The 13,582-nt window shown below is 36.7% G+C and overlaps 1 protein-coding gene across 1 annotated transcript in view; it reads right to left on the reverse strand.

Annotated features, from left to right (window-relative positions):
- The window catches only part of LOC113076266 (acid-sensing ion channel 1B), a 133,790-nt gene that overhangs the window by 96,520 nt on the left and 23,688 nt on the right, over positions 1–13,582 (reverse strand). The gene's annotated exons all lie outside the window — the stretch shown is intronic.

The raw sequence follows: 13,582 nt of genomic DNA on the forward strand, positions 1-13,582 counted from the left end.
CGATCCACAAGAGTAAAGCTCCCAGCACCTTTAACTGCAGGTAAGACATGAAATACAGCGCTAATGTGGAGCGCTAGCAGAGGATTCAAGCTTCAGCAAAGCTGCAGAGCTGAACTGCCATACTGTAGCTTTATAGCAAGTTTGCTCTCGGACGAGTTAGATAGCTTCTCTGTTCTGCACTTTTTTGATGGAACAGCAACTGGAATCAGGAAACAACTGAACTTTATACAAAAAAAAATAAAATAAAAAAATAATACAGCAGCTATAAAAAAATATATAGCAGTTACTATAATATAGTGACTTGATTTATTCTGTAAAAAATAATTCATAAATAATACAAATGCTGCTATGCTCAAATTGTCTTCTAAAATATTTAATAAGCATGGAACCACTCTTCGAATGTATATAAATCATCTGCCATCATTTTCAGGCAACTGATAAATATTGAAATGTTATTATAATATATAATATAAATATTTCCTAAATATTTGTTCTTAAATATTTAATAAGCTTGACATTGTTTTTTCACACTGTAACGTATTAAAAAATATATTAATTTTTTAATGCATTTACATGCATATAATGTTTGTAAATGTGATATGATACAATATCAGGACAGAATATTACATTTGCGTAAAATTTCTCAGTGTTAAAAAAAAATCACATCTAGTAATTATGACTTTAAAAGTAAAACATTAAAAAACTTTTTGTTTGTTTTACTATAAATAACTACATGTATATTTCCACTGCTGATCGGTGATTTGCAGCATGTAAACTGCAGCCCTACAGCAGTGTTTTTAACATATACTCATCGTCTGTACAAGTCGAGACTGAATCAAATCCTGACTGACTGTCAGCAGCGCTTGTGTGCTTCTGGATGAGTGAGTGCTGTTTCCTGAGACTGAAGTCAGAAATCTCTCGTGGTGGTCCGTGCGCAGCAGGGGTCCAGTGTCGCACCACTGGATCGAGGCCTGCAGGACGGCAGGGGGCCGATGCATTAGCTGCGCTGTGAGCCAGAACCACCACACCGTACACAACACGAGCAGTGGCCTGTAGCCGAGAGAAATGTGAGAACATGAACACGGAGGGGAGCGTAAACCCCGATTCATGTCATACAACGCTCTTCTGGCCACGTTCGGCAGAATCATACAACCATGAGATATCATCAAACATGGATGGCTTAACTCTTCTGTGATGTAAAAAAAAAAATGGGTATAACTAAAACAGACCCACATTTGTTTATATTAAATTTGATGAAAAACAAGATTTGTGTGTCTTACAAAATAGGATAAAAAAATAAAATAAATAAATAAATATATAATAATAATAATATATATATATATATATATATATATATATATATATATATATATATATATATATATATATATATATATATATATAAAACGACAACAAAACTGTGTGTATATATATATATATATATATATATATATATATATATATATATATATATATATATACATTTTTGTTGTTGTTTGCTTTTACACTTTAAAAGACCTGTTTTAAGGTAAATTAAATATTTTGGAAAATTTAGATCATTATAATTAGCATTTGCATGTAAAGCTTTTATGGTAACTTTTGTTTTTCATTTATTTTTATTATTTTATTATTTTTATTTTTATTTTTTTATCTCTGACAAGCTATCATATATATATAAGAAATTTTTGATTTTAGATAAGTTTAAAATTACAATTGTTTTCACTCAAAATGATTGTTTTATTATTATTTAAATAGCTTAAAATATTTTATTACTTGAATAAAAAAATAAATGCAGAAGTAAATACAGAAATAATTTAATAATACATATTTTTTTCTACTTTTCAATTCCTCATCAGTCTAGTAACTAAAAATAAAAAAAAATAAAAAAAAATACTTTCCAAACCAACTAACAACCAAAAAACTCTAAATAAAGAAAAACAGAAAGTGCACTTTCCTTCAGAAGTCGAGTCTCAGTTGAGCAAAGTTTGAGTCTTACATTTCACAAGAGCATATTTTAGTGATTGACAAGCTGCAATAAAGTTTTCCGGTTTCTTTTTTAAACACCTGACTCTTTTTAGAGTACTGATTTTTTAGGGGGCAAACTGCATGGAAACAAAAAGCTAATTTTGACCCAAATTCTAAAGTTTGTACAGCCTTTCCAAAACACGTGTGTCGAAACAGTGCTTGCACATTCATTACCCTAGATGAGAAACATTCACAAAATCTCAAGAAGAGCACTTTCAAAACTGAATGAGTCAAACTGACTGAACGAACACAACATTACGGCCTTTGCACTCCGTGACATGACATAATTGAATTCAATCAATTTAATTCTGGTCCATTAATTTATCATTTCAGAAGTGTAACAAACAGACTGTTGAGAGATGCACAATAAAGGTGTTACTCGCTAAAGTACAGCCTTTAGATGTCCTTTCACGGCTGCCAAAAACCTTTCTGTACTTGAGCAAAGGTTATTCAAACCTCCCACCGAGTGCAACATGTAAGGTTTGCCTTCAGAACGAGAGGAAACGGCAAAGACGCAAGTGTGTTTTAGACCAGAGGAAGAGAAAAAAGGGACGGGAGCCAAAACTAACAGAGAGAAAAAGCATCACCATCATTAGGAGCAGAGCCAGACTCTGAAAACCTTGAGCTTATATCACTGACACGTTCAAGCAGCAAAGAACAGAACTGAGAAAAACACATGAGATGGAGATTACTGGATGAAGGTATAAACTAAAGTCTCTTCTGCTCACCGAAGTTGCATTTATTTGATCAGAAATGCAGTAAAAACAGTAATAATGACATTTATACAATTTAAAATAAGATATTTCTATTTGAATATATTTTAAAATGTAATTGCTTTGATGAAAACCGTTTGTTGCTTAAATCTGTGGAAACGATATTTCATTGGTTTCTTTGAAACTGAAATAGTTTGACACATCATCTCTACAGTCACTTTTGAACAATTTAATGCATCCTTGCTGAAGAAAATTATTAATAAAAAAAAATCATACTGTAATTACAACTAATAATTTAAGAAACTATAACAATAAAATGTAACGTATCCAATGGCAGTTGAAGGGTTCCTGTGTTTTCGGGTCTTTTTGGTGCGCAAAGTAATTTAATTAAATTTAAACTCTAATCTGGCAGCATTTTATTATGACCTTGAATTTAAGTTGATATCAGTCAGTTGATTGTCCATTTGTAATTCTCCTGCTTCTGACATTTGGCTGCTCGTTAAAGATCCAGGTTGTAGGACCTGCCACTAGAGGGCACACTATCAAAACAATAACAATCGCGTGGTTTGATGGCGCTAATAAGGAGCGTGGTATGATGGAATTTGTTGTCTTCTACCCAACCGCTGACGGTCCATCAATCAGACAGAAAGATAAATCATGTATTTAACGCGAGTTCAACGATTTGCGCGAGTAGATTGCATACAAAGTCAATGCAAAGACGCGATCAGACTATGAATATGGGTCTAGAGACGCGATTCCCCGCATTTGGCGTGTATGCCCCATAATACTAATCTTGTTGATCGTTATAATAGCATACGTTTTCAGTAAAGATACGAATCAAAACAACTCACCTGTCAAGTAAAACACAAGCGAGATCTGCATTTCTTTGTAGTTGAAGTTTGTTGCGAAGCTACTTCCGCATTTGTCCACGACACTTTTGTCATGTGATTTGTACGTCAGTAAAGGCGGTAACAAAGGGTAACTAACGTCATCGACAGGCGAATGCACTGCCCCGTGTCATTGTTTAGAATGGGGATTTTCTCATGATTTGAAAGTAGTTGAAAACATTAGAGATATTGTTAGTAACCAGATGGACAAAATATATAACACTAGCCTAGTGGTTTTTAGATATTTTACTGCAAACATCTTACAAATTGTACCTTTAACTTATTTTTTCTGATTGTACTCGTTCGTCCAGATTCTTATGTTGCTCAGAGAATCCTGTGTTTTACACAGATTTTACAGTCACATAATCACCTTGAACACTAGACAGAGGGAATGAGCTAATATCATTTAGATGGCCGCCCCATTCTTGCTCATTCTAAAAGTTATTTTATTTAGTCCTCATAGATCTGTATACACTTGAATAAAGCAACATTGTCCCTAGCCAGAGGTCATGACCACTATTACAGATACAAGCCGACCAACATTACTTTCTGATAACAGCTTTGGTTTGGTCGTGCCATGGTCTCTCGTGTACGCTCCAAGAAAATGGTGTAAATGGTGTTTTGAGTAAAAACCACCATTAGAAACTCAGATGTTTTAAAACCAATAGATGTTTAGAATCAACATTTTTAAGATTATCAAGATGTTGTCATGTCTGAGCCAATTGCTTTTGAAGATGCTGTGCTGAACAATAGATCACGCTGGGATAACCATCCTCTCAGTTAGAAATCAAACGCCTCTGCTCACCAGCATAGGATGCGAGCGTCTCAGAGGAGACCTGGAGTTTCCTGACAGGTTTTGGGTGGCAAGGGTTATCACTGTTTAGCATGCAAGGGATGTTCTCCATTGCTCTCACCCAACTTCCCCTCTCTCTTTCTCTCTCTCCCCAGAGCAATAATGATAAGTTCCTGGCACACACATCAGCTTCCTTATTTCAAACGCACACTTCCTGTCTCTGAAAAGCCAGGCGAGCACTTCTGATCTTCTCCAAAGCGTACATAATTGATTCTTTAAGGAATAAGCTGCTCAAGATCATTTCATATTCCCAAAACCTCTTCGTTTTCATTGAAAAACCAAGAGTTTTGAGGGCCAGCAGCCGCTGAAGTCATTATTTATGGCTTTAAACAGATTCCTTAGATTGAATTTGTCTTTGAATCGCACAGATCTTGGCGTAATTAAATGTCATAAAGCTGTAAAGCAAACAAGCGGGATCTGGCAACATTTAAAAGGCAAGCGTAGACCTGGTTTATCTCCTTTCCACTGGGGAAAACCATCTCGGAAAAATGAGTCGGGACCATATGGATCATATAGGTGGCATCTGGCGATGGCAGATGTACGCTTATTTATATTTTTTGTTTGTTGGAGCGCCAGAAACATACGAATCATCAGCCAATGAACCAAATGCTGGCAACCACCTACTACAAGCATGATGACTGGCCTGAAGAAAAGATGCCCGCAATTGTGAAGGTGACAATTATTTCCTGATGAGTTTTATACGGTTACTAAACTAAATGCTGAAGATGGTCTCTATATGATAGACCACATAAACATTATATAGAACATTTATCGAAATCTTCATATCATTTTATCGAGGAAAATTATATCGTGATAATTATCGTTATCGAATTATTGCCCAGCCCTACTGCAAATATATCTGATTGTCAAAGACTCGTTTGAACTTGTGAACACTTGACTCGTTTGATTTAAATTCCTGAATGAGTCAGCTGACTGTTCATTTGTTTTTGAATGAATACATTTTAACAAATCGATTAAACACATTCAATGACTCATATATAAAAGGCACTTGATTTACTCATGAGTGAATTACTGTTTTAACAAATCATTTGAGTTGAATGACTAACCATTTTAATTGAATAATTAAATGACTAAGACAAATACACTCACCAGTTTTGTCCCTGAATTTACTAGTGTATTTAAACAAATTGGTTGAACAAATGACTCAATGACTCATTCATTTCAGAAAGAAACTGTGTGAACGAATCAGTTAAACAGATTATTCAACAACTCATAACAGATATTTTATTCCTGAATAAATTAGTGCATGATTCATTGACTCACTCATAAAGGCAGTCACTTGATTCATTCCGAAATAAATTGTGTTGAACAAATTGTTTGAAGGAATGAAAAAGAAAATCTGTTGCTGAACATATCATTTCTGTAAAAAACTTCATCTAAATGAATAAATGTGTTTTGGAAGAAATCAGCTGATTTTCTCTGAGTCAGTTTAACTTATTTGTCATTAAATTAAACAGAAAATCTTTGCCAGTTAATGATGCAACCTGGAGAAAGAGTCATGAAAGATGCATAATTATTTAATCATGATGTAAAATGATTAAAATGATGATGAGTTTTATTGTCTTAGAACAATCATTCATTCATTAATGAATCAGGATGCATTGCCCAAGCTGTCTTTTTGTTTTAATGTGAAAAACAGAAAAATGTTTTCCATTTAGACCATTTATTTATTGTACTAATTTGCATTCTTGTGAAATTCAGCTCCGACTGCAATCTCACTAATTGAGTAAAACAGAATATAAAATTCAGTGGTGGTACTTCACACTTCAACAAACCACAATCTATTAAAAGCAATTACAAAAAGTCGATCAAGCTTTAATGATGACAGAATTGCTTAGGCTGAAGAGAAATTCTGAAATCACACAGGATGTGATATGATCATTCGATCAATTTCCCATGAACCTTTGGGTTGATCATTTAACTTGGTTAAACTGAATCTATTAAGTGATCATCAAGGATAATTAGACACTAATAAAACGTTTTGCATCTCCAGTGCCTTCATAGAAAGATATTGAATCTGCTCCCCTCGTTGCTTAACAAATCAATATCCCAAAACTAACAAGACCCAGCCACCGTTAAGAACAAAAAGTCACACATGAGGTCCTTCATACCTCAATAGCTTCTCTAAAACTGTAAATGGAGCAGTTCAACTTTTCACTCCTGTCTTGGACCTCACAGAGGACCCATAGTGAAAACATCAGACCCTCTCGTCCCCTAAAGACCCTGTCCCTCATTAGCCATGTATTTATAATTCACCAGTCGGATCTAATAGATCTCCACAGTAATGGAGAATTGATTGATTTGGCCTGGAAAGGGGTTGTGGGAATCATAACAGCGAGAGCTGAGGTCTCCAACGAGCCCTGAATGAAAATGAAGACACCTGAGGGATTTAAAGACATAGAACGCCATACAAGAACTTCAAGAGCTTGTGAACTTCAACTAATGCACTTAGTGACGCAGGATGGAAGCGTGCAAAGTTTTTGATCAATTCTGGGTACAATTTCAAGCGGTTAGACAGCCAGACACTATCTGAAGCCCAGCAGGTGTCTAGCCAATAGATGGATTGATTCATGCCCGTTATCAATGTTCCTGCAGTCCTGTGGAGAAAGACATTGAGGAATGCATTGGATGGCTCAATAACGACAACCTCATGCGCCAAGTACAAGTGGGCGGGGCTACAGACAGTGAAGGGAAGGCTTAACCAATCAGATGTTTTGTGACTACAAACAGAAGACGTTTTCAACTGGGGGTCAAAGTAACATTTCTGTACTAGATCCATTTCCAGTCATGTGATTTCCCACACCAATCAGCTTCAAACTGATCTTTTAACGTGTATGTATTTAATGCACATTTTTCAAGCTAACCACAGATCGGTTTCAAAAACCTACTGAGCTAATACATTCTCATAACCACATTCTAAGAGTCTGAGAAAATTACTACAAATAATACAATTAAAAAAAATTACAAATAGCTAATTCAGTATCTAAACACTAAAATACCACTGCACACTAGGTTTTGAAACTGATCTGATGTCTTCCTATCAGAATAATTACATTTAGCTGAACATACGGTACAAATGAACACAAATTATTCACTACAGAAATGGATCTTAATTACAGGCCTCTGTTGTAACGTTCAAACATATTGAGTGAAACGAGCTTCAGTGGCTTCAATACATCTGAGCTGTTTGCCAATACATATTCATTAATTATAACTGCATGCAATTTCGTTCTGATTGAATCTGCTTTGCCGAAGGAGATCGTTATCATAAAGACTCAAATTAGCAGCAGACTGGCCACTGATATTAATCCTCACCTCAAATCTGTAGTTGAATCATGTGTGGTCAGTAAAAGTGTGTGTGTGTTAGTGTGTGTGTGTGTGTGTGTGTGTTAGCAGCAGGTTACGGGGCTCAATGTGCAGCAGGGGTCGTGTCAGCACAACATGCATGTTCACCATCTGACCTCTTGGCCGGTATGCCAGCGTTACTATTTCCCTCTGACATGATGAAGATGAAATATCACCTCTCATCAACCGCCACATACAAATGAGAGAAAGAGAGACAAAGGAAAAACCATAGCCACAAACCAATGTACTCAACCATTAAACTAAAATAAAAAAGTAGTTTCCTTTCAGGTTTCTAAAAGTTGCAGTTATTGTATGTAATAAACAAGAATAACTCTGTGGAGCTTTATGAGGGTAAAAAGCCTTACAGGATTATTTAGTGGATCAGGAAGACCAAGAATCTGCCGGATGATTATGAAAATAAATATAATATATTTGAGCATGGCTTTGAAAATACAATGGAATAGGCGGCTATGCAAAGCAAGGAATCTTTTCACTCGGTTGCACATCAAAATTTCAAATTAGGCCGGTCTCAAATTCTGTTTATTAGGAAGTAAAAGTAATCGGCTTTGCCTTAAACTCACAAAGGGCCTCCAATTTCCCATCCTACGTTTTTATTTGTGAGGGAGAGTAATCGCACTCTGTGAGACAGAGAAAAAAAAACCTTCCTTCACAAACTTTGAATCACAAAAGAAGAGCTAATATGGTCAGAGCGGCTTCGTATTTTTTCGTAGTACTGGTAACAGAACAAACACGTCCATTCACATCGAAGTGCTTCGAGAGAGGGAGAGACAAGAGGAATACAAAAAAAATCAAGAGATCTGAAGAAAGGTAGGCCAGTTTGATCGAACGGGAATACACACACACACACACACACACACGTGAAGCGCTGAGCCCTGTTGAATTGTCCATCAAACACATCTCGCATTCATAAGACCCGCGTACATGAGGCAGAATGCAACATCTGAAGAGGCGAGAGGAAGCAGAGGCTCTCCATCTAAATAAATCCAAAAATTAATAGATAGGAAATTAACAATTTTCTTTCAAATTCTGAAAAAAAAAAAAAAAAAATGCGACTACACGTCAAAAACACCCCACAACGATGTGAAAGTCGTGACATTTGCCAAGTATGGTAACCCATACTCGAAATTGGTGCTCTGCATTTAACCCATCCATGTGCACACACACAGCAGTGAGAAGTGAGCACACACACACACACCCAGAGCAGTGGGCAGATATAGATCGAGCACCCGGTGAGCAACTGAGGGTTCAGTGCTTTGCTCAAAGGCACTTCAGACATGAGTATTGAGGGTGGAAGAGAGCATTGTTCATTCACAGCCTCCCACCTACAACTCCTGCCAACACCAGGACTCAAACCTGCAACCTTCGGGTTACAAACCCAACTCTCTAGCCATTAGGCCAGAGCTGCCCCCATGTTGAATATAATGTTTTCTAGTGTGTTTTAACATATCGCTATAAGGTTGCAAGGATGTTCATCGAACGCCATCAAAAATATCTATATATTTATGTTCCGAAGATAAAGATCTTACGCGTTTGGAACGACATGAGGGCAAGTAATTTATGACAGTTTTCATTTTAATTGCTGTAAGGTCATTAGGGTGTTCTGAATGGTTTTAGCATGTTCTGAGTGGTTACCAAGGCTTTGCCATGTTGCAGAACAGCTGCTTAGGTGTTTTAACACATAGCTATGAAGTCTCTGGGGTGTTTTGAGTGGTTTAATGCATTGCGCCAGTTGCTAGTGTCCTTTGGGTGGTTGCCAACTTGTTAACTATGGGGCCGAGAGGTTGCTAAGGTGTTCTGAGTGTTTACCACATTGTTATGAGATCATCTGGAGTGGTTTAATGCGTTGTGTGCAGTTTCTGGGGGTGTTGCCATGTTGCTCCATTGTCGCTAAAGTGCTCAAATTGTTTGTTTAATCCACTTGCTGCAAGGTTTCTAGTTTGATCTGAGTGCTTTAATGCATCGTCATTTAAGTAAAAATTACTGTCTCCTTTACAAAAAAACAAAAAAACAAATGAATTGAGTTTTCGCTTGAAAGAAGTTTAATAATCTGCCAATGGTATTTGTTTTCTATTTGTGTACAAGCAGTAGTGTATTCTCTGGTTTAAAGCTATTACGCCGTGAGCCGATGCACCCTCCCACTCCCTCATTCACACATCTGCCTTTCCAAAATAAAATGACAAATAACAAGATATGGGAAAAGGAGGGTACTAGCAGCCAGCAGCACATTTTCTCATAAGCCCCAATGTTGTGAAGTCTTCATTCGGCAGCTTCTCTCAACACCGACTGATATATGTAAATAATTTGAGTAAGTAACAAGAATATTAAGTCTTTAATTTGATTTTAAAAATGGACTGCCTAGCATTAAATAACAATCATTCAGCTGTTTGTAATATCCAAAGACAAGCCAGGCTTTTCAGAACCCACAACACGAGGTTAAAATGGCCACAAGAGACGTCTTAGTGTTGCATTAGAAATCGCTAGAGTAATATTGAGAAACTGCTGAAATTTCTATAGCCTATTAATCTAGGGATAAAGGTAGAATATGCTAAACTGAAGTGCACCGGCTGGATATTTCCCAGTCAGGGAGCAGCGGACCGAGCCGTCTCAACACACACTTGAACTCAGACTGGACTCAGGCCTGTTTTTAGGTTGCAGTGTTGCCTCGCTGAAGGAACCTGACACCAAACGGCCCTTCTGGTCTTCTGTGGCTTCATATAATGAGAGTTTGGAGGTGGAACATCTACCAAGAAATGCAAGACTTGACCGTTTTCGACAGATGCACAATAAAACTCAATTTTGGAAAGCAGCTAAATAACTCCTAAAGTGGCTTACTAAAATAGATTAGAAAAAGATAGATTAAATGAACGAACAACAGGCAGAATGCTAGACGGAGAGAACTAACTAATAATAGAAAATAGACATGGAATGAAGAACGACAGACAGGACGCTGGGTAGAACAATAGAACAAAGAAAACGAATTAATGAACGTTAGAAAAAACTATAGATAGGAAGACTATAAACAAACATCAGACAGACAGCGTTACTGCTCTCTGCTGAGCTGTTCAACATCAGCACAAACACACACACTCACACTCGTACACGAAGGGTCACACACAGCCGCCGGGGCTTATGGGTCCACCAGGACACTGAAGCAAACGGCACAGATGCTCGCTTATGTCTCAACATACACTTTTAAAACTCAGGTTTATATGCATGACAGCCGTGTCCTGCAGGTCATTAGAAGGACCTTTTGATTCTCCAAGAGCATGAGGTCAGCAAAACAGGCTGTGGTTCCTATAATGAGCTCAAATGTTTCACACAGCGCACACACCACTGAAAACGAACACTGAGAAAATATTTTTTTTTTATCAGGAGATATTTAAATAAATTAGGTAAAGCAATTATTTTACTTGAAAGGATTCACCTGCTTGCGTAAAGTTCATAAAAAAATGGGAGTAATGGATGTCTTTTAGTCTTTTCTTCAAACAAAAACAAAAGATGTAATATACAAGTACAAAATGAAAGGAATTACAAATTTAACACAAATCTATTTTAATGCGTCACAGTTTGAATACCATTGATATAGGTGGAAATTAGATTATTACGTTTTAAGGTTCTTTAGAAAACCATCTTCTGGTCTTCAAAAAATCCACAAAAGCTTTAGTGATGTGAAAAACTTATAAAGCAACAGATCACTCAAAAACCTTAAGCAGCCAAAACAGGTCATTCTTGAGGTAAATGTGTGGAATCTTACACTGAGAGATGCAAATGTGTACCGTATTTTCCGGTAGAAGTCACATTTTTTTTCATAGTTTGGCTGGTCCTGCGACTTATTGTCAGGTGCGACTTATTTATCAAAATTAATTTGACATGAACCAAGAGAAATGAACTAAGAAATATAAACCAAGAGAAAGAATTACCATCTCCAGCCGCGAGAGGGCGCTCTATGCTGCTCAGTGCTCCTGTAGCCTACACTGAAAACATAGAGCGCCCTCTCGCGGCTGTAGATGGTAATGCTTTCTCTTAGTTTTAAATAAATGCGACTTATAGTCCAGTGCGACTTATATATGTGTTTTTCCTCATCATGACGTATTTTTGGACTGATGCAACTTATAGTCCGAAAAATACGGTACATTCTTGCATTGTAAGAAAATGCAAATCACTTTTTTTTATTGCAAAAACAAGTCAACTATTAATTAACCTACAATTATATATTAAATAATCGGATGTTATGGAATATGACTGAAAGCATGTAAGAATCAAGAAACAACCACAGAAACATCTCTATAGTGGCTAAAACATGAGATTTCTGCATGGAATGAAAATAAGCTTCGCAAAGCATTAAATTATAAATGAATGTGAAAATAGCTGAATTAGCAAATTTCAGATAAATAAATCGAACACAAACTCAGACTTGCACTAGAAGTAGTTTTAAATCAATCATAATTTCGTTTAGATCTTCTGCAGCACTTAATGTCAGGGTTCATCTCTCGTCAGAGTAACACTAATTAATCGCCTCTCATCAATAATCAATACGGTCCTCTCACACAGCTCTTTAAACTGATGTATGGACACAGCTCAGCTTAAAAATCCTTTCCATCCCAGTCATTCATGTTAACCAGGACGATAACGTCTTAAAGATTCAATTAAACTAGCAATCTCAATGCTCGAGCGTTCATTAAAATAAATAATTTAAGGTCCCGTTTTTCATGCTTTTTTGAAGCTTTGATTGTGTTTACAGTGTTCAATATTAAATATGTGTTTATGTTTTGCATGTCAAAAACACAGTATTTTTCACAATTACCTATCTGTATACCGCTGTTTTCACTGTCACAAAAATTGGCTGATGTCTTCCTTGTTCTATGAAGTCCCTCCTTCAGAAATACGTGACGAGTGCTGATTGGGCCAGCGGTTCCTGTGTTGTGATTCGACAGCAGCTGAGTGCGCGCTGCCCTCCTGCAAACGCGATTGGCTAGTTTTGAGAAGCAAGTGGGCAGGAGCATGCGCTGGAGATGTACTTATAATCACAGGAGCGTTTTTACTGATGAGATGCACATGAAAATCACATTTTTTTTTTTTTTGCACAGCCCTAACATCTAGTTAACAAAGCTAAACAGTGTTGCCCTTTGTGTAATAAGTTAACAGAAACTGTTAAACGCACCAACTTAAATAATAAAATACACTAACCGGTTGTGGTCCATAAACAACACCTTCTCCAGACAAAGAGGGAACTGCTCCATCTTTCAAGAATAATCTTTGTGCGAATCCGGCATTAAACTGATTGAGATTGAGGAAGCTGTCCTCCGCAAAATGTGCTGCACATAGTTTTACATGTGGATTATAATTTTCAGGAACCGAGTTAAACATAAATTGTAACCATTAATCTCCAAGTACACCGTCCCTGGGAAGCCCAAACAAAGGTGATTTGACTCTGAGATGAAAATAACAGCGTTTTGACGACATGGTGACAAACACACTATTCAAACGCAACTCTTCTTCTTCTCCGTCGGAGCGCAAAAAGACCACACCCCCCTTTTTGTGTATTCATGTGGGCGGAGGTTAGTCAAAAAACTAGAGGGATGTATTCCAAACGGGTCGTTCGTTGTAGGCGAATTCTATTAAATAAAATATCTCGCTTGGCATTGAACTTTGAGCTTTAGAATTTTACAGATATTATTTATACTCTAACAACAACATTACACACTAACTAAAGTTTG

Source organism: Carassius auratus, unplaced genomic scaffold, assembly GCF_003368295.1.
Source record: "Carassius auratus strain Wakin unplaced genomic scaffold, ASM336829v1 scaf_tig00019517, whole genome shotgun sequence".
NCBI lineage: Eukaryota > Metazoa > Chordata > Actinopteri > Cypriniformes > Cyprinidae > Carassius > Carassius auratus.